The sequence below is a fragment of the Mobula birostris genome, chromosome 15 (assembly GCF_030028105.1).
Source record: "Mobula birostris isolate sMobBir1 chromosome 15, sMobBir1.hap1, whole genome shotgun sequence".
NCBI lineage: Eukaryota > Metazoa > Chordata > Chondrichthyes > Myliobatiformes > Myliobatidae > Mobula > Mobula birostris.
Genome location: NC_092384.1, coordinates 52,422,785 through 52,450,049, shown reverse-complemented (window position 1 = coordinate 52,450,049; position 27,265 = coordinate 52,422,785). Strand labels below are relative to the sequence as shown.

General features: G+C 44.0%; 1 protein-coding gene across 3 annotated transcripts in view; it reads left to right on the top strand.

Moving 5' to 3' along the window:
- chst6 (carbohydrate sulfotransferase 6) overlaps positions 1-27,265 on the top strand; it is a 54,192-nt gene that overhangs the window by 16,245 nt on the left and 10,682 nt on the right. Inside the window, exon 1 of one of the 3 annotated variants that reach the window (XM_072279797.1) lies at positions 1,673-1,861. The exons of the other annotated variants lie outside the window; for them this stretch is intronic. The gene's annotated coding sequence lies outside the window, so the exon portion shown is untranslated. Of the gene's footprint in view, positions 1-1,672; positions 1,862-27,265 lie in introns of those variants that run through there. 3 annotated transcript variants of the gene reach the window in all.

Here is a 27,265-nt window from a genome sequence, read left to right as displayed (position 1 = left end):
GAGGCCTTTAGTGTGTCTTTGTAATGTTTCTTCTGCCTCCTATGTGAGCGTCTTCCAGCAGGGAGTTCCCCAAAAAGGAGCTGCTTGGGTATGCGCTGGTCCAGCATGCGGATGACATGACCTGCCCACCGGGTCTGTGCTCTCATCAGCAGCGTGTGGACTGATGGCAGACTTGCTCTAGAGAGAACTTCAGTGTCTGGTACTTTGTCTTGCCATCTGATGCCTAATATTCTGTGAAGACAAGTCATGTGGAAATAGTTGAGCTGTCTTTCAAGCCTTCGATACACAGTCCACGTTTCACAGGCATACAGGAAATAGGCTCTGTAGACCTTCAGTTTTGTTGCTGGACTGGTTCCTCGACGTTCCCATATAGCGGAGCGCAGTCTACCGAAAGCAGAACTTGCCTTTGCTATTCTGCAGTTTACTTCGGTATCAATAGTCACTGCTCGGGGGAGGGTGCTGCCAAGGTAAGTAAGCTGGTTCACCGCCTGTAGTTTGTCCTTTGACTGTGATTTTCGGTTGTGTACGGTGCATGAGGGCAGGCTGGCGCATGACTTCCGTCTTTTTGATGATAGTCCAAAGTTGTCACAAGCCACGGAGAATTTGTTCATATTGACTTGCATCTCTGGCTCCGAGCCAGCAATCAGGGTGCAGTCATCGGCAAAGAGGAAGAATATGAGGCGTTAATACCTGTTGGCGGAGGGGAAGAAGCTATTTCTGAATAGTTGGTGTGGGTCTTCAGGATTCTGTACTGCCTCACTGATGGCAGTGATCCGGAGGGATTATGGCATTGAACTAACCTTTAGGACTAATAGGAAAGATTTATACCTACACCATCTCTTCTCCAGATAAAAGGCCACACCAACCTCGTCTTGCTGTAATATACTTACAATATGTAGAGATAATATGCATTTGGAGGCTGAACTCTACCCAAGTCCTAATGAACTCGCAACACAGTTATCTCAGGCCAAGCCCCAGAGAAAGATAACTTGTTCGTCAGGAGAAATAGTACGTCATTCATTTTAATACTTTTGAAAGTTCAGCCTCGATTATTTTCCCAGTAACTGAAATTTTTTAAAAATTGCTTAGTAACTTTGAATTTATTAATTGAAATGTGTTTGATTATTCCTGCCCAATTTTCCCAAGTGCCTTGTTGGTGAGGGTGGTAGTGGGCGGGGGAGATGCGTGGAGTTAAATGCAGACTTCGTGAAATCGTAGAGTATCTCCGAAACCATCTGAGTTAGAGAATTAACACATCAATAACTGTCAAATTAAGCACCAGCGAGAACCTTCAATGGAAAGTATGTCAGTAAATAGTTGCCGACTGAAACTACTAATGGCGTTTGAGACAAAGACTTTCTGTTAAAGTTACAAGACATGAAGAAATTTTAGAAAGAGTAGTTGATTGCATCATGCTGTTCTTAAAGTAGCAAAATTCAGTTATGTGACAAAATTAAAAAATAGAAAATATAAGCTTAGCAACGTGTATAGAAAGACAATAATTCAGACTGAAGACTTGTATACAGTACAAGGTTAAAATACAAATAGATCACCATTAAGATTTCAGATTCTAAAATAAGGTTCCTTTAACTACTCTGACACAGAGACAGAATGCGAACACCCATCGTTTCTTGCTTGCCAATACCCTGTCATTGACGTACGACTCCTTGAGAAGAACTGGCGCGCTGTGGGCAGTGTTAGCTGCAGAGGCAGCGAGAGGCAGTATGTGGTTCGGCGAGCAGCATGGTTGGATCCTGAGCGACTGGGTTGCCAGTGTGTCGGTGCTTGGACTTTCAAAACAAATTCCAGTTTAGGCTGAGCTCATTTTGACGGAACCAGGGTTAAATTCCTTTACAGCCAGGCGAGTACCTTTAGATTTCTTCTTAAAACGATTCCGTACTTCCATATTTTGGCTGTCGAAACCTGCTTTTTGTTTTGTTTTATATTGCATTGATTGTAAGAACATATATGATACAAATCAAAAGGTAGCCTTTCTTTTCCATGAGTGGGGGATGATGACCTCGCTTAAAATCAGACTAACAAGGCGTCAGAAACTCACTCATCGGTGTCTTTCTCTGAACCGCCACATGTAACTATCGATCAGAACGGGGAAAAACGTATCTACCAATTTTCAAGTGTAGCCACTTGTATTCCCTTAATTCGATCATCAGCTTTAACAAATCAAAATTGGAAGTGATTACAAGTTAGTTTGAATTAAAAAAAAAAATCGCATGGCAATATTTATGTTAGAAATATTAGTTATCTCAGTTGGAGTTCTAAAGTGTCCAGCGTCTCCCGCCCCGAGAAGTCAAAATGATCGCAAGGGGACGAGCGAGCCGAGTGGAGGGGGAAATCAAAATAAACTGGATAAACTGACATCATCAGCTGTGTAATCTCCGTTTAAAATCTTGCGTCCCTAAATAATGAATAATTTAAGATAATGCAACTCTCACGTCGCCTAGCGGCTTAATATCGGGGATGATAAACCCCTGCCCGGCCAAACTTATGAAATCTTGTTTGGGTGGATGCTGCGCGGTGTGTCCCCTCAGCACCCCGAAATAACAAACAGTACACAATATGCGATTAAACTTTATAACTCTTACTTTGACTATATGGTTAGTAGAGAAACGAAATTTTTAAAAAAGGGGGCCCAAATCTTATTAAACAGTCTGTGCGCAACGTTAGAACTCACTCATAGGCCGATGGGTCCCCATCGACCTCCGATCGTCGCTGCTCTTCAGACCCTGACTCTGAGTCCACCCCGGCCGGCGGTCTACCAAATTTCTACATTCGCGTCTTTTTTTCCTTCTCCCTCTCCCGCAAAAGCCCGCGAAATCCATTGCTTCCAGATTCGCAAGACAGGGCAACAAATTCCTGATTGGCTAATATGCAGGCCATAGTCCTGTTATCTCCAGCCACAAACCAAACATTGTTGCTACAGAGAAACCATTAAATTCAGCAGTGAACATTACAAAAAAGTCAGTACATCAGCAGTGAAACCTTGCAGCGCATTACAGCAAGTTATTGGTATAATACACCTTTAGGGATCTAGTTGTTCCAGTTCTCAAGATGTTTGGAGACAATTCTGCCTCTTCTGGTAGAGTTAATATTCAACTGACCGGAGTTGCAGCCAAGCCCTGTTCAGTTCACCTACAATATTGTTACGGCCTCAGTCTGTGATGATCAAACTTTCCACAAGTCTGATTCATTAAATTACCCATCAATCAGTTTTCCCTTTAATCATGTGGGTGCTGGACAATATTGGACAATTATTGCACCTGTTATTAGTGCATGGTTTTCCTTCCACCTGATCATTTAGTTTCAGACATTTTTACACCAAAATGAACAGAATTCCAGATGTGACATGTGATATCAAGATACTGCAGAGCATGGGGTCACCGAGCCCTAGGAAAACTGCAGTCTGGCAATCTCTCTACTGGTTTTTATGCTGTATATCAATGATTTAGATGATGGAATAGATGGCTTTATTGTCAAGTTTGCAGATGATGCCAAGATTGGTGGAGGGGCAGGTAGTGTTGAGGAGACAGGTAGGATGCAGAGGGACATGAACAAATTAGGAGAATGGGCAAGAAAGTGACAAGTGAAATAATGTTGGAAAATGCATGGTCATGCACTTTAGTAGGAATAAATGTGAGAACCATTTTCTAAACAGGGAGAAAATCCAGGAATCAGAGATGAAGAGGGACTTGGGAGTCCTTGTGCATGTCATAAAGTGGTGCTGGGAGGACAAGACACAGACACTGAAGTACTAGGAACAGGACTTGACTAGAGAGCTGGGACAAGAACACATACTTGGGCTAGGACATTCACTAGGCAAGCAGGACCAGGACCAGGACTAGGAACTGGGAACTAGGAGCCTGGGCTTGGACTCAGAGCCAGAGACTGGACAAGGACCCAGAACCTGGGTCTTGACTTGGGCTCAGATCCCAGAACTAGGAGAGGACATGACATGGATACAGGACTGGACATGGCTTGGGTTCCTCAAGGCAAGGACATGACAAGGCTTGGGTTCAGACTCTGAGCCAGAGACTGGACAAGGACCCAGAACCTGAGTCTTGACTCAGGCTCAGACTCCAGAACTAGGCAAAGACATGACATGGTCTTGAGAGACAGGACTAGGCAAGGCTACAGGACAGAACAAGAGACTCCTGGGCAGGACAAGGGAACTCCAGCAGAGGACAGGCCTTAGACTTGGGACAACAGGAATCTCAGAACCTTGGACTCTAGACAACAGGAATGCAGAACAGGGCCTTGCTCTTGGGGAGGACAGGAACACAGGGCCTTGGACTTGAGAGGCGGGAACACAGGGCCTTGGGATCAGGACTTGAGGGCAGGGCTCTACACAGAATGCTGAACACATCAAGACATTTCCCAACACTAGGTAGCAGCAAACAGTCAGACCTACCTAGCAAAGGCATGGACACAGAGACAGTTCCTTATTTTGACACAGCAAGGCTCCAGTCTCACTCCAGTGGTTGAACTTGACAAGATTGCAGGCAAGGACAGAATACTGACAAGACAAACCAGCCACCACACTCACACCCAGGGCCACTTATATTCCCAGCCCCAAGATGAGCATCAGGTGCCCATGATTAAGCCCAACTGAAACAAGGGACAGCCGGAAGACCTGGAGTCTGGAGTCCACAGACAGGACCGCGAACCAGAACATGGACTTCATGGACTGGACCATGACAGTGCAGAATACCCTGAAGGTTAACTTGCAGGTTGAGTTGGTGGTGAGGAAGGCAAATGCCATGTTAGCATTTATTTCAAGCGGTCTAGAATACAAGAGCAAGGATGTGATGCTGAGGCTTTATAAGGGACTGGTGAAGCCTTACCTTGAGTATTGTGAACAGTTTTGGGCTCCTCATCTTAGAAGGGATGTGCTGGCATTGGAGAGAGTCCAGAGGAGGTTCACAAGGATGATTCCAGGAATGAAAGGGTTATCATACGAGGAACGTTTGATGGCTCTGAGTCTGTACTCACTGGAATTCAGAAGGATGAGGGGTATCTTTTTGAAACCTTTCAAATGTTGAAAGGCCTAAACAGAGTAGATGTGGAAAGGATGTTTCCCATGGTGGAGGATTCTAGGACAAGAGGGCACAGCCTCAGGGTAGAGGGGCACCCTTTCAAAACAGAGATGCAGAGAAATTTCTTTAGCCAAAGGGTGGTGAATTTGTGGAATTTGCTGTCACATGCAGCTGTGGATGCCAGGTCGTTGAGTGTATTTTAGGTTCTTGATTGGACATGGCATCTAAAGCTATGGGGAGGAGGCTGGGAACTGGGGTTGAGGAGGAGGAAAAAAAAGATCAGCCATGATTGAATAGCAGAGCAGACTCAATGGGCCAGATGGCCTAATTCTGCTCCTATGTCTTATGGTCTTATGGCTGGAATCAAAGGAAAATGATAGATAGCAGTTGGTGGTTAATCATCTCATTCCAGGGAATTGCTGCAGGAGATCATCACAGTACCAGGCTCAAACATGTTCAGCTATGCTATTAATGGCACGTACTCCATCATTAGATTGAAAGTGAAAATTACATAGCACTCAATTGCATGGAATAATTCATAAGATAATGAGGCCCTTCATGTAAGTATATAGTTTAAAGCATTCATGGTTGAAAGGTGTGCCTTTCAATCTGTTTTGGCCTCAATTTGTTTATGGGAGTTTACAGACCTTTAAGGTTTGCATTAATCCCTGAGAAATTAGTCTATGACTCAGGGAAAAAAAAATAAAAGTTAAGAAAATGCAGAATTTTGATACTTTTAACTGAAGCAGTAGAGAAAAAAAATAATTTGCTGTGTTTACAACTCTGTAATTCTGTGCTGTGTACATTAACATAAATTTACATTGACATTAAAAAAGTGTTACATAATCATGCAGATTGGGTAGAATCACACAATCAAACTGTAAAATAATATCTATACTGTACATTTGGCCCATAGGAAAATGCTTTAGTTTAATTAGATATTCTGTTCAAATGTAAGTTTGCTCGTACCTCCATAACTACCTCCAGTCTGCTGACCATCAGATCTTAGCATTCCTTCAGTTTTTTCCCCCTTGTGCATTCCTGGTTTCCTTGGCCCAAGAACCCTACTGTCAGGAAGCCTTGTTAAACATAATCCTAATATTGTCAAGTAGGAAGTTTGCTTTGCATGAGGTGGTTCTTGGAAAGGATCACGTTTGAGATGTTGCTTGATGGCAATTATCCCACAGAAGCGTTGTGAAAATTTATTGTTCTGAATCCTGTTCTTGGCTGTTGGCATACACAGTTACTTGATCTGCCCATAGCAAATTGAAAAGTCTAGATTTGGACAAGCTTATCATCTCCATCAGAAGTTATCATATATAATAAATAAAATTTAAAAATCTAGGTCGCCTAAGACTTTTGCACAGTACTGTATTTGCCGATGTGAAGCTGAGAGTGAGTTTGTAAATTCGGCGGGAGCAAAGGATGTTGGGAATGGTGAGGGAGGCAAGGTTATTTGGTTAAAACAATTTGTTTATTGATCATTACAAAATGTCTCTCTGGTGCTTCCCACTCCCTCCCCTCTCCCTTCTCCTTTTCCCAACTATGATTCCCCTCTCGTGCTCCCTTTCCACTCTCAGTCCACAGCAGAGACCCATATTCAGTACATCATCACTCACGTCTGTTATGAAGCTTGTTGTTCTCTTTTGAGGTGCAATACATACAATTAGTACAGTACTGTGCAAAAATAGTCATGCACTTTGGTAGTAGAGTGCACGGTAATTATGGGAAAGATTGAAGGGAAGAAAGCAAGAGGAAGACAAAGACAAATGATGGTAGAGACAGCAGCCAGAGAACTGGAAATGAATACCAATGAATTGATCCACTTGACCCAAAACAGGAGTGTGTGGGCCATGGCAGTCAAAGCTCAAACTGGGCATGGCACCTGATGATGATAACAGTGCAAAATTCTTAGGCTGTATATGTGCCTAATTCTTTTGCACAGTACTGTGTGTTGCTAGGGAATGTTGTTATTTTAAGGTCATCAGATTCAAATGTAAAAAAATGCAGGAAACACATCTTTAAATTTGTTATTTATGTAATAAATTAACATCCATGCCTAACAAAGCAGATCATATCTTGAGAGTTTCATGGTGGCTCCCTAAATCCTATGGCGTAAGGGGCAGGAATGTGATAGAGAAGGACTGTTTGACATCAAGATTTGCTTTACTGATTAAGGCACCTACAATAATCTCTTTCTGCTCGTAAACATTCCTTAGGGCAAATAGAAATTCTTTCTGTTGTTAGTTTCCTTTGGACTATAATGAGTACCATTGCAACATGCCTTTAAGGGGAGAAGAGGGAAATAGTTGTGAAAAACAATTGCGCATAAATTCAATGTTATTTAGCAATACAGTATTCATTTAATTTCAATTTCTGGAACTGCTTTGAGCTATTTGTGGTAAAAGGCTAAAAGCATGATTATTATTCTTCTTGAGAAAAATGTTTTTGTGTCTTGACCGGAGCATTTGTGCAAAGAAGCCGGCAGATCGTGGAGTGGCATCAGTACCGGACTTCGAGGCGAATGGTCCCGAGTTCAAATTCCGAGTTTACCTTGCACACTTTCCATCCGTGCCGGGTTGAGCATTGAGCTAGCAACCCCACCTCATAGAAACCAGATGGAAACGGCAAGAATGCCGCCCGCTGCGCCACAAGGCATGGAAAGGAACAGCAACAATTTGCGGTGAGAGTTGCCAATGACTTGGAGCTCAGCCTCGGAATTCATGCAGATGTGGGCATCGTACTGCACAACCTCTGGGGTTGAGGTGGCCATATTTCTGGTGTGGAGATGTGATATAGGCTTGAGACATTTCCTGTTTGTCCTGTGGATTTCCCCCTGAAGCAGCAGGCCTGTTGGTGGGGCGGTGCAGCTTTACAGTGAGAATGAAAAGAGTGTGACATAGTGAAGCAGCCTTGCTTGGCTCAGGAGCGAACTGATGACGAACTGGTTGCAAGGTGTCAACTATGAAATTCACTATAACAGCGGTCCCCAACCACCGGGCCGCAGAGCATGCGCTACCGGGCCGCGAGGAAACGATATGATTTGGCGATATGAGTCAGCTGCACCTTTCCTCATTCCTTATCATGGGCGGCACCTTTCCTCATTCCCTCTCACACACTGTTGAGCTATTACAGGCGAGTCGTCCATGTCAGCGCAGGAAGGAGATTAACTCCTTGAGCTTGCAAATGACAGCGGGCTGAAAAGTCTGTTTGACATAACATCTCTGCCGACATTCTGGATCAAAGTCAAGGCTCAGTATCCTGAGATAGCCACGGAAGCACCAAAAACATTGCTTCCAGTTCCAACATATCTCTGCGATGAATGTAACAAAAACTAAATTGCGGATTAGACTGGACATAAGGAACCCCATTCAAGTATCGCTGTCTCCCATCACCCCTCGATAGGACCATCTTGTGGCAGGGAAACAAGCCCAGGGCTCCCACTGATTCAGCGATATTGGTGCATTGCAATGATTTTATAAGTTCATACGGGGAAAATATGCGCTGTGTTTAATATCCAAATGTTACTTAAAATGTTATGATGCTATTGACTTATATAACCATATAACAATTACAGCACGGAAACAGGCCATCTCTGCCCTTCTAGTTTGTGCCGAACGCTACTCTCACCTTGTCCCACCGACCTGCACTCAGCCCATAACTCTCCATTACTTTCCTGTCCAAATACCTATTCAATTTTTCTTTAAATGATAATATCGAACTTCTGACACTTCTACTGGAAGTTCGTTCAACACTTACTTCAAGCTCCCCTGTCCTCCCCGATAATTGACTTATCGCTATATTCATGCGAGGAAAATGCGCTGTGTGTTTAATATTAAATTCGTTAGATAAAGCCTTTTAGAAACGAAATTGAGTATATTATCCACTTACCATTGATATTCCGGTCGTGATTAATACCCCCTCCGAACAGAATCGCCAAAAACGATTTGTGGAAAAATAATCAGCAGGAGCATGCATGCGCAAATCACTCATGCGCACTGGTGCCCGCGCAAGGCTTTATGGTCATTGTAGTCTTTCTTGGGTAAACGCAATGTATTTGACTGCTACTCTTGTCCGTTGGCAACCATTCTGCCCCCCCCCCCCCCCCCCCCCAGGTCCGCCGGTCCGCAAGAATATTGTCAACATGAAACCGGTCCGCACTGCAAAAAAGGTTGGGGACCCCTGCACTATAACATTCAGTGCTCTTAGTTGTTTCAGATTAAGATATCAAATCTTGGACAAAAGGCCAGGTCTAATGAAAGCAACACACATCAAAGTTGCTGGTGAACGCAGCAGGCCAGGCAGCATCTCTAGGAAGAGGTACAGTCGACGTTTCAGGCCGAGACCCTTCGTCAGGACTAACTGAAGGAAGAGCTAGTAAGAGATCTAATGAAAGCTTTATTCCCCACTTTCCTATATGCTTTGGGACTAGAAATATCTATGAAACACTTAAGCAAACTGGCAGGATAATAACAACAATGTGTCTGCAAAAATCCTTCATATTTACTGTAGCAAGGGTAAATCTATAACCACGTCTCTCTTAGGACAATACACCCAAGGTTTGAGGCTCCCTCGGGCAAGCCACATCACGGCTCAACCATCTGATTCAATTCAATTCAAACTTAATTGTCATTTAATCATACATGAATATAGCCAAACGAGACAGTGTTGCTCTGGGGTCAAGATCCAAAGACGCTTTACCAACGGACACACACAGTAAGCACACCCAAAATCAGAATCTAGTAAATGAATTCCAGTGCCACCCCACCCCACCATGACACTGTAGCTTGATGCCCAGTCTTTGCATGTACAAGCCAACAAACCCATAAACCCATATCGAATATCAGTAAAACTCCAAATGACACAGAACATGACCCTTCCTGCCCAGCAATATCATCTGTCAACCAGCCCCTGACGCTCACTAGGCAAATCCTCGGCTTTGAGGCCCAGTCCTTTGTGTATTCAAGCACATATAGAATGTTAGTAAAAACACAACCAGACAAATAAATATGGATATAGTCCAGACCCCTTAGTCTATTTTAAATCTTCAATTGCCACAACTGCAATATCTTCATGGGAAGAGATTACCAGGTGCATAGAGAAAAGATTCAAGAACGTCCTCAAAAGTTGCTTGAAAAAATTGCAGCGTTTCTACTTTTTCCTGGGAATCATTGGTGCTTGACTGCTGAAAGTGGAGAAGGAGCATTTAGAATAGTATTGAGAAACTTGACTTTGTGCATCTGAGGCACAGAGAAGCTCAGGGTAAATCACTTCAGCAGGTCAGGCAGCATCTATGGAAAAGAGTAAACAGTCAACGTTTCGGGCCGAGACCCTTCATCAGGACTGCAGAAAAAATATGAGGAGTAAGAAGGCGGGGGTGGGAGGAGCAGAAGAAGAAACAAGGTGGTAGGTGAAACTCGGGGGGGGGGGGTGGAGGGGTGAAGTAAAGAGTTGGGAAGTCGGTTGGTGAAAGAGATACAGGGCTGGAGAAGGGGAAATCTGATAGGGGAGGATAGAAGGCTATTGAAGAATGGAAAGTGAGGAGGAGCACCAGAGGGAAGTGATGGGCAGGCAAGGAGACAAGGTGAGAGAGGGAAATGGGAATGGTGAAGTGGGCAGGGGGAAGTTCGAGAAATTGATGTTTGTGCCATCAGGTTGGGGGCTACCCAGATAGAATATGAGATGTTGCTCCTCCAACTTGAGTGTGGCCTCATCATGGCAGTAGAGGAGGCCGTGGACTGACATGTTGGAATAGGAATGGGAAGTGGAATTAAAATGGGTGGCCACTGGGAGATCACACTTTTTCGCTTCACCGAGCACCTACACTTCGTTGTCCAGCGCATAATTCTCCATAACTTCCGCCACCCCCAACGGGATCCCACCGTCAAGCACATCTTTCCCTCCTCCCCCCCCCCCCCCAGCTCCCCTCCCCACTTTCTGCTTTCTGCAGGGATCTCTTCCTACATGACTCCCTTGTCCATTCATCGCTCCCCACTGATCTCCCTCCTGGCACTTATCCTTGCAAGTAGAACAAGTGCTACACCTGGTCCTACATCTCCTACCTCACTACCAGTCAGGCCCCAAACAGTCATTACAGGTGAGGTCACACCTCACCTGTGATTCTGTTGGTGTCATATATTGTATCCGGTGCTCTTGGTGTGAGCTCCTGTCTATTGGTGAGATGTGACATAGATTGGGAGACCGCTTCATCGAGCACCTACACTCCGTCCACCAGAAAAAGCAGGATCTCCCAGTGGCCACTCATTTTAATTCCACTTTCCATTCCTATTCCGATATGTCCATCCATGGCCTCCTCCACTGTCACGATCAGGCCACACTCAGGTTGGAGGAACAACGCCTTGTAATCCGCTGGGTAGCCTCCAATTTGATGGCACGAACATTGATTTCTTGAACTCTCGGTAATGCCCCTCACCTCTCCTTCACCATTCCCCATTCCCTTTTTCCTCTCTCACCTTATTTCTTACCTGCCCATCACCTCCCTCTGGTGCTTCTCCCACTTCCCCTTCTCCCATGGCCTTCTGTCCGTGGTTTCACTTATCACCTTGTGTCAGATTCCCCCTTCTCCAGCCCTTTAGCTCTTTCACGGATTGACTTCCCAGCTCTTTACTTCACCCCTCCCTCCCTCCTGGTTTCACTTATCACCTTGTGTTTCTTCCTCCCCTCCCTCCACCTTTCTTACTCTGTCTGACTCTTCATCTTTTCTCCAGTCAGTCCTGATGAAGGGTCTCAACCGGAAACGTCCACTGTACTCTTTCCATAAATGCTGCCTGACCTGCTGAGTTCCTCCAGTATTGTGTGTGTGTGTGGCAGATAATCAAGCCGGTGGCCAAGCTACCACTGTACTGTCAGAGTGACAGTGCTCACACTGTCCAGTGGATCACATGGTTTTCACAAGAATAGTGCCATGCTCCTGTTGTGGTGCCACAGTTGTGGAACCTGCCTGCAGGATTCCCAGGTAATGGATGTTTTGATGCAATGTTCAGAACCAATGCTGAAAGCTTGGTGCGGCTGCCTTTCAGGGAAAAGAGGAGTGAGGCGTCACTGTTGGCTTGGAAGGTGGAGGCTCTGTGTGCCTCCCTCACACAGGGACAGGACCCTGAGAGTAGCCAGGCTTCACTCTCAGATTTTGCTTGTGAATGTGTAGAACTGACTTGCAGATACATCAGAGGAACAGGAGAGCACACTGATGTTAACACCTTCTGGGTCAGACAGCACTGTTACTGAAGACATCAGTGTGACGCAAAGACAGACAGTTTCAGAACTGGAGAAGATTTTGGCTATAAAAGACTCTGCATATATAACAAACCGGGACATATGGTGGCCACTCGTGTAGCTGAAATATGCAGATAGTGCAAACAGACATTGCTGGAGGGTAAGAACTGTAATCTGTGTGTTGAGTTGATCAGCTTGATGGAGTCTACCCCGAACACTCTGATCAGCTTGATGGAGTCTACCCCGAACACTCTGATCAGCTTGATGGAGTCTACCCCGAACACTCTGATCAGCTTGATGGAGTCTACCCCGAACACTCTGCAGCTCTGCATGGGCAGTTGGAGGAGAGATTGACAACAAGCCCTCCGAACTTCACTCTGAGAATACTAGAGTTACACAGTGTCCTCTACTTCCCAGCTTTGGGAAACTGGGAATATTGCAGCACCAAATACTCTTCAGCTCTGAAAATTTGAAAGCAATGCGGCACCAAAAGCTGTTCATGACCATAAGTGGCAGACTGTCGTTTTTCAAGGTACAGCACCAGACATTGAAGATTAGTGCAGTTAAGGAGAAATTTTACAGTTAAGGGTCCACCCATAATTTCTGCAGTGAAATATTAGTAAGATAAATTACAGTCAAATAAAGGGTTTAGCTCTATACTATCATTCTTATTGCATCCAGACAAAAGACACGTAATAGTACTAAGCACTTTAACTCATTAATTCACTAATTCTTAAAGATTGTATGAAGTGGGAGAACATTTCCCTTGATCCACTGTGGTAAGCACTAGATTTACAAATATATGTATATACTGCATCACTGCTTGTGGTTTTGCACATGTGAAATCAAGGTTCAATTTGGCCATCAATGATGTTGTAAGATGGAAACTAACTGGTCTCAGATATGAAATTTTAACTCACTTTTAAAGTTACAGATTTTTCATTAATTTAATGTTGACGTTATATTATTTGTGCTGGAACAGCACAATTTGGGAAGAAGACTTCTTAGAGTTTAGAAATTTGCAGCTTTATGAACCAAAGAGTTGCTTGATGCTGGTAGAAGCACGTATCTTCAGAGTAACAAAGTCAGTTTTTGTCAAAGCAATCAGAAAGAGAAATTCCACTCCAAAGTATGATAGCCGCTAAGTAAGTGAAACAGGAAACACTAGAAATATTGGTTCTAAGATAAGTTTAATACTTAACTTTTTCTGACGATAGAACTCCATATGATATTGCTGTAAGCACAAATATCCTGCTGGGCTCACTTTTGACTGATTAGCCACATTGACCAGTGGAATGACACATGGACTGATTCTTTCTGTGACAAGAGGCTCATCAGACCATGTAACCCATTTCCATCATCTGCGGAACTGAATTCTGTAAGACTTTTGGCCTGGTGCATGGAATCAGCAACAGACAGGAAATGTGACATCCAACACACAGATGTTCTCTCCAACTAGACCCTACCACTGGGCTCTGTATCCTGGTATGCTAGTTTGACCCAATATGGTTACGATATGACTGATTTAGAGGCCAAACAACAAAACCCTTCAAGGTTATTTGTGATGTGCTGTACACCACCAAGGTAGACAAGAGCGGCAGTGCTGAGAAAACGACAGCATTTGCAAGGTGCCCTTGAAGTCCCACATGGCCTTGACTTTCATTGTTCCAGATCAGCATCTTGAATTCTCTCCATAACATGGCTGTAGAGAAAACCAGTACCACTGGGGTGACACCTCTTCACAGAAAAGACTCCAGCATCTTAAAGGCAGCAAGGGGCAAGCATTGCAATAAACGTGCTCACTGGTGTACAAGAACAATGAGAATATGTATTAGAATGTTTACATATATAATTTACAAGCTGATTTAGAAAGAACCATCTGAAGATTTCTTGTATAAATTTCAGTGATGTTCCAGTATGCTGAATTTCTGTTTTCTGTAGTCTTTACAAAGGGCCCAGTATTAGTACAGGAACATTGTTCCATGGGTATACAGGATTCTGAAGAAGATGTTTGACATGCCTGCCTTCATCAGTCAGTGTACTGAGTACAAAAGTGGCCCTATCATGTTGCAACTGTACAAGTTGTTATGAGACACACTTGGAGTACTGTGCGCAGTTCTGGTCATCCAGTGATAAGAAGAATGCCATTAAACTGGAAAGGATTCAGAAAGGACTGGCAAGAATGTTACCAGGACTGGAAGGCTTGAGTTTTACTGAGAGGCTGGATAGGTTTTTCTTGCAGTGTTGGATTCTGAGGAGTAATCTTTTAGGTTATAAAATCATGGTGGTTATAAAGTCATTTAGGTTTAGTTTATAAAATCATGATGGACATAGGGTGTTTTTTTTTCCCCCAGGTAGGGGAGTTTAAACCCAGAGGACATAGATTTAAGGTGAGAGGGGACAAATTTTAAAGGATCCTGAGGGTCAACGTTTTTCACACAAGGGGTGATGAATAGATGAAATGAGCTTCCAAAAGAAACTGTAGAGGAGGGTACAACTACAACGTTTAAAAAAGATTCCGACTGAATAAAATGGTTTAGGGGTAAATGAGTTAGGCGCAAGCAAATGGCACTAGCCCAAATAGATATCCTGGTCAGCAGGGATGAGTTGGACCGAAGGGCCTGTGTACCCATGCTGGACACTCTCTATGACTCTAACCTGAAGCTTTGCTGATCCTAGTATCCTGTAAAAATCACCACTTGATATGGTTTTATTCCTCACAAATAATTTCAAGCTCTCTGAAAAATTTTGCCACCATAACCTTTCACTGGAATTAAAATCAGGGTGAGGATTTTACCTTGTCTGGTGCTTAGATTTGATTGCCTGATGTTATTGCTGTTATTTTCATTCATCTCAGCATTATTACAGCCATTTTGGAAGGCAGAACAAAGGTACCTATATTATTTTAAATCTGGATTTATACATAGGTCAGATTGGTTAAGTAGGAATGAACTATGTGCTGGAATTGCGGGCACAGACCTCTTTCCAATGAATACTACGTGTGGTAAGACCATGTGGAAGTATCTGGTAGTTTAATCAAATGGTTTATCAATTGATTAGGAGATAAAATTAATTTAATAATCTTTCTATGTACAATCGGCCCTCTATATCTGCGGGTTCCGCATCTGCGGATTCAACCAACCGCGGATCGAAAATATTTCAAAAAAAAAAAATTCCAGGAAGTTCCAAAAAGTAAAACTTGAATTTGCCGCACGCCAAGCACTACGCTTAATCCACGCGAATGAAGTGATGTGTAGGCATACCCCGCTGTAGCTTCCTGCCATTTCACAGATCCTCAGTCTCTCTCCAGCACTCGTTTGAGCATTGTTCGCCTCGCGTCTTGTTCGTTTGCTACTTGTGTTGTGTGCACCCTTTGTTTCTGTGAAAAAATGGCTCTTAAAAAGCAATTAAGTGGTCAAAGCAATTCCTCAAAGGCTATGAGGGAGCGTAAGGTGCTATCTCTCGCCGAGAAAATAAAAATCTTAGATCTTTTGAAAAGCGGCATGTTGCTTGCTGAAGTGGGTCTTAAGGTCAGTAAGAACGAATCGAGCAGTCACACAATAGAGCAGAAAGAAGCTGAAATTCGTGGAAGTGTTAGTGCTACCCCTACAACGGCAAAAATGTTCTCTCTGGTTTGTGATAAGGTGCTTGCAAAGACTGAGAAAGCATTAAGTGTGTGGCTAGAGGACATGTCACAGAAGCATATCCCTGTTGATGGCAAAATTATGCATGAAAAAGCACTTAGCCTCCATGAGCACTACTGTGAGGGGGTTGAGGAGAGCGAGAGGAAGGAGTTTAAGGCTAGTAAGGGATGGCTGGCTGGCTATGCAAAGTGCTACAGCCTCAAGAACTTAAAGATCACGGGAGAATCGGCATTGGCTGACGCCGAGGTAGCATCAACGTGTCCAGAGGAGCTCAAGAAACTCATAGAAGAGAAAGGCTACCTTCCAGAGCAAGTCTTCAATTGTGATGAAACCAGCTTGTTCTGGAAGAAGATGCCCAATCATACCTACATCCATAAGAGTGCCAAGCAGGCCCCGGGATTCAAGGCCTGGAAACATCGCATAGAAGAGCATAGAGAAACCCTTACCAATGAGGAACTCGAAGATCTGCTGAAGTCCTCTACAGAAGATGATGATGCAGAAGATTAGAGCCATCAATTTGGACACCTGAAAAATTTGCAGGGGTTTTAACAGCAGTGTTAAATGATATGATCCTCGAGTATGATCCTTCAATGGAATGAAGTCTCTGTGTCACCTGAGGGATAACAACATGCCTACAACCACTGCAAGATTTGTTTGATGATGCAAAGAAAAAGAAGGAACAGCTTCCTATAACAACATTTCTAACTAAAGCATCTGTAATTGTGAAGCCTCGACCTTCAATGCTTGAAGATCCTCAGCCCTCAACCTCCACAGATCCTGATATTATTATTGAGCCTCATTCAAAGCGTCATTATTCCCTAAACAATACAGTATAACAACTACTTACATAGCACTTACATTGTATTAGATTTATAAGTAATCTTTTTATAGGCATCCATTAGTCTTGTGAGACCATAGATCTGCGCCTTGGGAGGTTTCCAGGATGCAGGCCTGGGCAAGGTTGTATGGAAGACCAGGCAGTTGCTCATGCTGCAAGTCTCCTCACTCCACGCCACCGATGTTGTCGAAGGGAAGGGTATTAGGACCCATACAGCTTGGCACTGGTGTCATTGCAGAGCAATGTGTGGTTAAGTGCCTTGCTCAAGGACACAACACGCTGCCTCAGTCAAGGCTCGAACTAGCGACCTTCAGATCACTAAACGAACGCCTTAACCACTTGGCCACACGGCAGGTAATCTAGAGATGATTTGAAGTATGCGGGAGGACGTGTGTAGGTATATGCAAATACTACACCATTTTATATAAGGGACCTGAGCACCTGTGGATTTTGGTATCCGCGGGGGGTCCTGGAACCAATCCCCCGTGGATTCCGAGGGACGACTGTAATTAGAAGGCCAGTGGCAACAGCAGTATTTCACTTACAGTTTGAAAGCACTATGAAAGGATGAAAAGTCACCAGTGGTCGCTGAGCAACCACCCTTTGGTGACATTTCAGAACGTATTGGCCAATGTATTATTTTGCTGATCAAGTAGCAGTAGCTTTTAAAGACCAGTCACTGTAGAACCTTAAAGCCTTGCAGAATCTTTAGGATGGTACACTCAGGCTGTAAGAGCCAAGATTTGCCAGAAACTGAAATAGCCCCAGGAGCCCTCTCTCACATGTTAGGGTAGGCCAGAACATTATTTTTGTGTTCCTCTGCTGTCAGCTTTCTAAACAGTTCATGAACTTACGAACACAACCTTGCAATTCCTCTTTCACACTTTATTTATTGATTGATTGATGAGATAAAGTGCAAAGTAGGCCCTTCTGGCCCTTCGAGCCATGCCTCCCAGCAATCCCCCAATTTAATCCTCGCCTAATCATGGGATAATTCCCAGTGATCAACTAATTTATCAATCTTTGGATTGTGGGAGGAAACTGGAGCACCCCAGATGAAACCCATGCAGTCACAGGGAAAATGTAGAAACTCCTTACAGGAGTTCAATTCAATCAGTGTCTCAGCTGGGGAAAGGTCCTAACTATGTGGCAAACATAATGTGTGGTCCCAGTACCCAAGGGAGGCCAAACGAAAGTCTTGAGTGACTACCATCCAGTGGCCCTGACCTCACACATCGTGAAGACCCCAGAGAGGCCAGAGTGGCCCTGACTCACCTTCGACCCCTGGTCAGATCAGCCCTCAGTCCCCTGCAGTTTGTCTACGTCTACCAGGAGCACACTGGAGTCAATGATGCTGTCATCTACCTGCTGAGCAAAGCCTCCTCCCATTTGGATAAACAGGACAGCACTGTGAGGATCATGTTTTTTGATTTCTCAAATGCCTTTAATCGCACAGCCCTCATCGCTGGGGGAAAAGCTCCATTCAATGCAGACTGGCTCTTCCATTGTATCCTGGATAATGGACAAACCATAGTATAGAAACATAGAAAATAGGTGCAGGAGTAGGCCATTCAGCCCTTCGAGCCTGCACCGCCATTTATTATGATCATGGCTGATCATCCAACTCAGAACACTGCCCCAGCCTTCCCTCCATACCCCCTGACCCCCGTAGCCACAAGGGCCATATCTAACTCCCTCTTAAATATAGCCAATGAACTGGCCTCAACTGTTTCCTGTGGCAGAGAATTCCGCAGATTCACCACTCTCTGTGTGAAGAAGTTTTTCCTAATCTCGGTCCTAAAAGGCTTCCCCTCTATCCTCAAACTGTGACCCCTCGTTCTGGACTTCCCCAACATCGGGAACAATCTTCCTGCATCTAGCCTGTCCAATCCCTTTAGGATCTTATATGTTTCAATCAGATCCCCCCTCAATCTTCTAAATTCCAACGAGTACAAGCCCAGTTCTTCCATTCTTTCTTCATATGAAAGTCCTGCCATCCCAGGAATCAATCTGGTGAACCTTCTCTGTACTCCCTCTATGGCAAGGATGTCGTTCCTCAGATTAGGGGACCAAAACTGCACACAATACTCCAGGTGTGGTCTCACCAAGGCCTTGTACAACTGCAGTAGTACCTCCCTGCTCCTGTACTCAAATCCTCTCGCTATAAATGCCAGCATATCATTTGCCTTTTTCACCACCTGCTGTACCTGCATGCCCACTTTCAATGACTGGTGTATAATGACACCCAGGTCACGTTGCACCTCCCCTTTTCCTAATCGGCCACCATTCAGATAATAATCTGATTTCCTATTTTTGCCACCAAAGTGGATAACTTCACATTTATCCACATTAAATTGCATCTGCCATGAATTTGCCCACTCACCCAACCTATCCAAGTCACCCTGCATCCTCTTAGCATCCTCCTCACAGCTAACACTGCCACCTAGCTTCGTGTCATCCGCAAACTTGGAGATGCTGCATTTAATTCCCTCATCCAAGTCATTAATATATATTGTAAACAACTGGGGTCCCAGCACTGAGCCTTGCGGTACCCCACTAGTCGCCGCCTGCCATTCTGAAAAGGTCCCGTTTATTCCCACTCTTTGCTTCCTGTCTGCTAACCAACTCTCCACCCACACCAATACCTTACCCCCAATACCGTGTGCTTTAAGTTTGCACACTAATCTCCTGTGTGGGACCTTGTCAAAAGCCTTCTGAAAATCCAAATATACCACATCCACTGGTTCTCCCCTATCCACTCTACTAGTTACATCCTCAAAAAATTCTATGAGATTCGTCAGACATGATTTTCCTTTCACAAATCCATGCTGACTTTGTCCGATGATTTTACCGCTTTCCCAATGTGCTGTTATCACATCCTTGATAACTGACTCCAGCAGTTTCCCCACCACTGACGTTAGGCTAACCGGTCTATAATTTCCCGGTTTCTTTCTCCCTCCTTTTTTTAAAAAGTGGAGTTACATTAGCCACCCTCCAATCCTCAGGAACTAGTCCAGAATCTAACGAGTTTTGAAAAATTATCACTAATGCATCCACTATTTCTTGGGCTACTTCCTTAAGCACCCTGGGATGCAGACCATCTGGCCCTGGGGATTTATCTGCCTTCAATCCCTTCAATTTACCTAACACCACTTCCCTACTAACATGTATTTCGCTCAGTTCCTCCATCTCACTGGACCCTCTGTCCCCTACTATTTCTGGAAGATTATTTATGTCCTCCTTAGTGAAGACAGAACCAAATTAATTATTCAATTGGTCTGCCATGTCCTTGCTCCCCATAATCAACTCACCTGTTTCTGCCTGCAGGGGACCTACATTTGTCTTTACCAGTCTTTTCCTTTTTACATATCTATAAAAGCTTTTACAGTCCGTTTTTATGTTGCCTGCCAGTTTTCTCGCATAATCTTTTTTCCCCTTCCTAATTAAGCCCTTTGTCCTCCTCTGCTGAACTCTCAATTTCTCCCAGTCCTCAGGTGAGCCACTTTCTCTGGCTAATTTGTATGCTGCTTCTTTGGAATTGATACTATCCCTAATTTCTCTTGTCAGCCACGGGTGCACTACCTTCCTTGATTTATTCTTTTGCTAAACAGGGATGAACATTTGTTGCAGTTCATCCATGCAACCTTTAAATGCTTGCCATTGCATATCCACCGTCAATCCTTTAAGTGTCATTTGCCAGTCTATCTTAGCTAATTCACGTCTCATACCTTCAAAGTTACCCCTCTTTAAGTTCAGAACCTTTGTTTCTGAATTAACTATGTCACTCTCCATCTTAATGAAGAATTCCACCATATTATGGTCACTCTTACCCAAGGGGCCTCTCACGACAAGATTGCTAATTAACCCTTCCTCATTGCTCAAAACCCAGTCCAGAATAGCCTGCTCTCTAGTCGGTTCCTCGACATGTTGGTTCAAAAAACCATCCCGCATACATTCCAAGAAATCCTCTTCCTCAGCACCTTTACCAATTTGGTTCACCCAATCTACATGTAGATTGAAGTCACCCATTATAACTGCTGTTCCTTTATTGCACACATTTCTAATTTCCTGTTTAATACCATCTCCGACCTCACTACTACTGTTAGGTGGCCTGTACACAACTCCCACCAGCGTCTTCTGCCCCTTAGTGTTACGCAGCTCTACCCATATCGATTCCACATCTTTCTGGCTTATGTCCTTCCTTTCTATTGTGTTAATCTCTTCTTTAACCAGCAACGCCACCCCACCTCCCCTTCCTTATGTGCAGCTTTAGAGCTGTGAGTCAGACATAGCTATAAGCCGCACTGGTGCCCCACAGGGGACCGTATTGACTCCCTTCCTGATTACCCTGTACACCTCGGACTTTAGATACAACACTGAGTTATGTTATCTGCGGAAGTTCTCTGATGACTCAGCAATAGTTGGGTGTATAAAGGGAGGATGAATACAGGGTCCTTGCAATTCTGGACAATGTTTCTCACCTTAGCTGAACAGAGGAGCATTTTTAGTGATAGTCTAAGACAACTGTGCTGCTCTGAAGAGGGCTATATGAGGTCATCCTTGCCCTCGGCCATTAGGCTGTATAATGAGTCAACCTATAGCCGGGAAAATGATGACCCTCTCTCCTGTCAGACTGTTTGAGGTCACTTATTTTTTTTTTATTTTTTCTTACTTCTCTTCCAATATTTGTATATCTGTGCATTTGTATGCTACTGTGCCACTGTAATTTCCTTTGGGGGTCAATAAAGTATATATCTATCTACAAGGAGTGAAGGGAATTGAACTCAGGCTGGCACTACTGTAAAATGTTCTGCTGACCAAGCCACTCGATTTTAATTTATGTCTTGCACTGTCCTGTTGCCTCAGAACAATAGATTTCATTAAATATGTCATGTGATAATAAACCTGTCTCTGATTCTGATTCAGACATACTTTTACTGTCCGCACCATGTATCCCCAATGTTTTTCATGCTGTGATCTTCTGTTGGAATTTCCCTTTGGTATCCTGTTCTTATATAAAAAAAAATGCACGCAGATATTTTTACCTCATGACACACCCTCAATTCTGGTTTAAGCATGCTTTTTTGTCCATTTTCTGGTGACTCTGGTTGACATCAGAAAATGGTCGTCACACCTGTTGTAATATTGAACCAAATAGATACTGGAGCTGTAAAAGATCATGCAGCACCAGCAGATGTTTAGGAGGAGGCCTGGTGTACAGGTCTCCTGGTGGATCTCTCAGTAGAATAAGAAGCATTTCCCTGAACTCCAAGTACTTGAGTTTTTATATTTCTCTACAAAGATTAAAAACAGAAAATTAGTGCTTCAATAGTTTCATTCCTATGGTTTACTTTAATATATTGCTGAATTGTATATGAAGACATACTTACAATAGGAGTACACTTCAACCAGACCATCCTTCAATACTCAAACAACTTTATGAGAAAATCAAGTTTTTTTTTGGATCAACACAAATATTGACTATGTTACGTACCCCGTAACTGGGTTGCCAAACCAGCAGAAATGGATCACTAGTTGGAGTCTGGTTTATTAGAAACTGATAAAGTTTTATTAAAGAAATAAGTAACGCAGTACTCTAATCGTAAGGATATAAATGCAACAGGTTAGCAATGATAAAACATACATGTACACAGAACTAGAGTAATAGGAATCAACCAAGCTCTATCGCAGTCTAGGGGTAAAATGATCAGTCTCAAGTGACGCAGAGTTCAGTTCAGCTTAGGACAGTTCGCAGTAATCGCTGTTGTGCCGTTGGGGAGAGAGAGAGAGAGAGAGAGAGAGAGAAATGCAACTTTTGATTCAAGCAGACCTTTGATGTTCTTCGCAGTTGGCCTTCAGGCGGACCCTTTTATGTCTTCTATCCCGCTGTGGTCACCGACTGTGACCCCTCCGTTCCGGACACGACCGTTCTTCCGCAGTGAACCCGGCACCCAGGCAGGGGCGGACACACACACCAGGTTCCCACCGATCGTACCCTTTTCACCCTGTGTGTCTATGGTCAGTTCCCTCGTACCAGACCTCCAAACTCTCACCAACTTGTGGGGGCACACCGCTCTTCCAGGGTCTTGTGATCTTGTGGTGTGTGTCATGCCTTAGTGAACCTGTTCTTTTTATCCCCCTGCTGGGGTATCGCCTGTCCATCAAACTTCAAACAGTTCAGGTTCAAAGCAACCGGTCTGTCAATATTCTGAACTGTGTTTCTTTTCCGTTATCTCTCTCTCCTCTCTCATTAACATTTTGAACGTTCCTCCATTGTCTCCCTTATCACTTTCTCATTAGCATCAATCTTCTGATAACTTGGTTTGTCGTCACAACTGATAGAACAGATGTGTCCATAATCATATGTTACGCGGCAAGTTGCCAGTTTGGACTCACCTGAGTTTCATCCTGGCTATTTCCATTAGTCCAATTACATAAACATTTTTTTTTATATAGTGTTTCCTGTCTGATTTTCAATGGTGCCAAGTGCTGGATGTCCCTTGTCTTGTAACTACATTTGAATAGTTTAAAGATGAAAGATGAGCTTTATTTGTCACACGGACATCAAAACATTCAGTGAAATGTGTCATCTGTGTCACATCAAATCAGCGACAGTTGGGCAAGTGTCACTGTGCTTCCTATGCCAATATAGCATCACGACGCCAACTTACCCTGACCATACGATTTTGGAATGTGTAAGGAAACCGGAGCACCCAGAGGAAACCCACACGGTCACGGGGAGAACGTACAAACCCCTTACAGGCAGTAGTGGGAATTGAACCCCAATCAGTGAAAGCTGGCACTGTAAAGCAATGTGGTAATCGCTGTAACAAGGTGCTGCCCAAAGGCTGGTTCTAAGACCGGTTCTTGTTTGTATTACTTAATTCCTATTTACTGTCCTACCTCAGCTGATGAACCATTGCTCTTAGACCATAAGATCTTGGAGCAGAATTAGGCCATTTGGCCCATCAGGTCTGCTCTACCATTTCATCAAGGCTGATCCATTTCCCTCTCAGCCTCAGTCTCCTGCCTTCTCCCCGTATCCCTTCATGCCCTGACTAATCCAGAACCTATCAACCTTCGTCATAAATATACCCAATGACTTGGCCTCCACAGCCATTAGAATGGTCACCATAGACTTTGCTAACCAAGGCCTGAAGCACACAGTTGCCAGAGTGGATCTAACACAAGGGATAAATCTAATTCTCCTCATTCTTGCCAGACTACCTGTGGCAGATATATCAAGCCATAGTACTATTGGTGTCAGTAACCACCACATAATCGACGTGGGGGAGAAACAAGCCCCTTGTCACTGACCCAAGTACATCCTCCAGCCTGTGTGACGCAACCATCATAGAACAAGGGAGAGGCTTAGAAACAGTTCAATGGAAGGCTGTGGACCATCATAAGCAGCAGAGTACATCACTATCATGTTCTGTAAATTAATAGCCAGATGATTCCTTCACTGCACCATTAGAATCAAACCACGGGATAACCCCTAGTTCATTGAGAAGTACAGAAATGTATATTGTGACCAGCTCCTGGTGTACGCCTGAATATCAGGCTTTAAGCTGGTGAACACAGAATTATGAGCAAAAACAGCATCCAGCAGACAGAGCTAAATGGTCTCACAATTCAGGAATAAATATTATAGTCTTGCCACATCTATCTGTGCATAATGGTGTGGATTGGGAGAATTTCAGAATGCAGCACAGATTGGGAGAACTTCAGAGTGATGAATTCATTCATCATTTAATAAACGGAAGGCAGATTAGAACTAGGGGACGTACTTTATACTTCATTGTCACCAAACAATTGATACTAGAACGTACAATCATCACAGCGATATTTGATTCTGCGCTTCCCGCTCCCTGGATTACAAATATTAAATATTAAAAATAGTTAAAATTAGTAAATATTAAAAAATTAAATTATAAATCATAAATAGAAAATAGAAAAATGGAAAGTAAGGTATTGCAAAAAAACCGAGAGGCAGGTCTAGATATTTGGAGGGTACGGTCCAGATCCGGGTCAGGATCCGTTCAGCAGTCTTATCACAGTTGGAAAGAAGCTGTTCCCAAATCTGGCCGTACGAGTCTTCAAGCTCCTGAGCCTTCTCCCGGAGGGAAGAGGGATGAAAAGTGTGTTGGCTGGGTGGGTCGTGTTCTTGATTATCCTGGCAGCACTGCTCCGACAGCATGCGGTGTAAAGTGGGTCCAAGGATGGAAGATTGGTTTGTGTGATGTGCTGCGCCATGTTCACGATCTTCTGCAGCTTCTTTCGGTCTTGGACAGGACAACTTCCATACCAGGTTGTGATGCACCCTAGAAGAATGCTCTCTACGGTGCATCTATAAAAATTAGTGAGGGTTTTAGGGGACAGGCCAAATTTCTTTAGTTTTCTCAGGAAGTAAAGGCGCTGGTGGGCCTTCTTGGCAGTGGACTCTGCTTGGTTGGACCAAGTCAGGTCATTTGTGATATTGACCACAAGGAACTTAAAGCTTTTGACCTGTTCCACTTGCGCACCACTGATGTAAATTGGGTTGTGTGGTCTGCTACTCCTTCTGAAGTCAACAACCAATTCCTTCGTCTTGGTACATAGACTCAAGATTCAGTGAGTAGACTCAGGACGGAGATGAGGAGGAACTGTCTTTCCCAGAGAGTGGTGAATCTGTGGAATTCTCTGCCCAATGAAGTAGTGGAGGCTACCTCAGTAAATATATTTAAGACAAGGTTGGATAGATTTTTGTATTGAAGGGGAATTAAGGGTTGTGGGGAAAAGGCAGTTAGACGGAGATGAGTTCATGGCCAGATCAGCCATGATCCTATTGAATGGCAGAGCAGGCTTAACGGGCCAGATAGCCTACTCCTGCTCCTATTCCTTATGTTTTTATGCAAAAGAGGGCTAGCAAGAAACATGGGACTTGTAGGAGTTCTAAAAGATTAACAACAGAAATTGTATTGTGGAAATTAGGAAATGGCAGAGAAAGCATAAAAATTTGTGGGCAGAACTGAAGAAGCGTGTGTGAGCAAGGAGGCCTACAAACCTGACTCAGTTACACCAGTTCTGTCTGGAGGAACGGGACAAAATTCCAGCAACTTACTGTGAGACGCTTGTGGAAGGGTACCCAAAACGTTTGACCCAAGTTAAACAATTTAAAGGCAATGCTACCAAATACGAACAAAATGTATGTAAACTTCTGACCCACTGGGAAAGTGATGAAAGAAATGAAAACGGAAATAAATCATTCTCTCTACTATTATTCTGACATCTCACATTCTTAAAATAAAGTAGTGGTCCTAACTGACCTAAGACAGGGAATGTTTTCTAGGATTAAATGTCAGGAATTGTGAAAAACTGAGTTTAAATGTATTTGGCTAAGGTGTATGTAAACTTCTGACTTCAACTGTTAAGTATACCATTTTGGATACTGTTGTGTGGGGTGACCTCCCAGGGAATGCCACAGAGACCAGGTTACTGGCACCGAGCCTGGGTCCGTGGTGCAGAAGGGGAAGAGGGGAGCGGTAGTCTTAGGGGACTCAATCGTCAGAGGAACATACAAGAGATTCTGTGGACGTGAATGGGACACCCAGTATGTTGCCTCCCTGGTGCCAGGGTCAGGCACGGCCTTAATCACGTCCACAGGATTTTGGAGGGGGAGGGAGAGCAGCCTGATGTCTTGGTACATATTAGTACCAATGACATAGGAAGGAAAATCAAAGATGTCCTGAAGAGAGAATTTAGAGAGCTAGGTAGAAAGTTGAGAAGCAGGACCTCCAGGGAAGTAATTTCTGGATTGCTGCCTGTGCCACGCACCAGTGAAGGTAGAAACAGGGTGAAGCACACACAAAATGCTTGAGGAACTCAGCAGGCCAGGCAGCATCTGTGGAAAAAAGTACCTAGTCGACGATTCCGGCTGAAACCCTTCGACAGGACTGGAGAAAAAAAGCTAAGGAGTAGATTTGAAAGGTGGGAGGAAGCAGAGAGAGAAACGCCAGGCGATAGGTGAAATTTGGAGAGGGAGGGATGAAGCAAAGAGCTAGGAAGTTGATTGGTGGAAGAGACAGAAGACCATGGAAGAAAGAAGAAAGGGGAGGGAGAAGAGCAGCAGAGGGAGGCAATGGGCGGGCAAGGAGATAACATGAGAGAGGGACAAGGGGATGGGAAATGGTGAGGGGGGTGCGGTTTGGAGGCATTACTGGAAGTTTGAGAAATTGATGTTCATGCCATCAGGTTGGAAGCTACCCAAACGGAATATAAGGTGTTGTTCCTCCAACCTAAGTGTGACTTTATCATGACAATGGAGGAGGCCATGGATGGATGTATTGGAATGGGAATGGGAAATGGAAATAAGATAGGTGGCCACTGGGAGATCCTGCTTGTTCCGGTGGATGTAGATTCTCGGCGAAGCGGTCTCCCAATCTACGTTGGGTCTCATCAATATAAAAGAGGCCATACCGGGAGCATCGAACACAGTATATGACCCCAAAGGACTCACA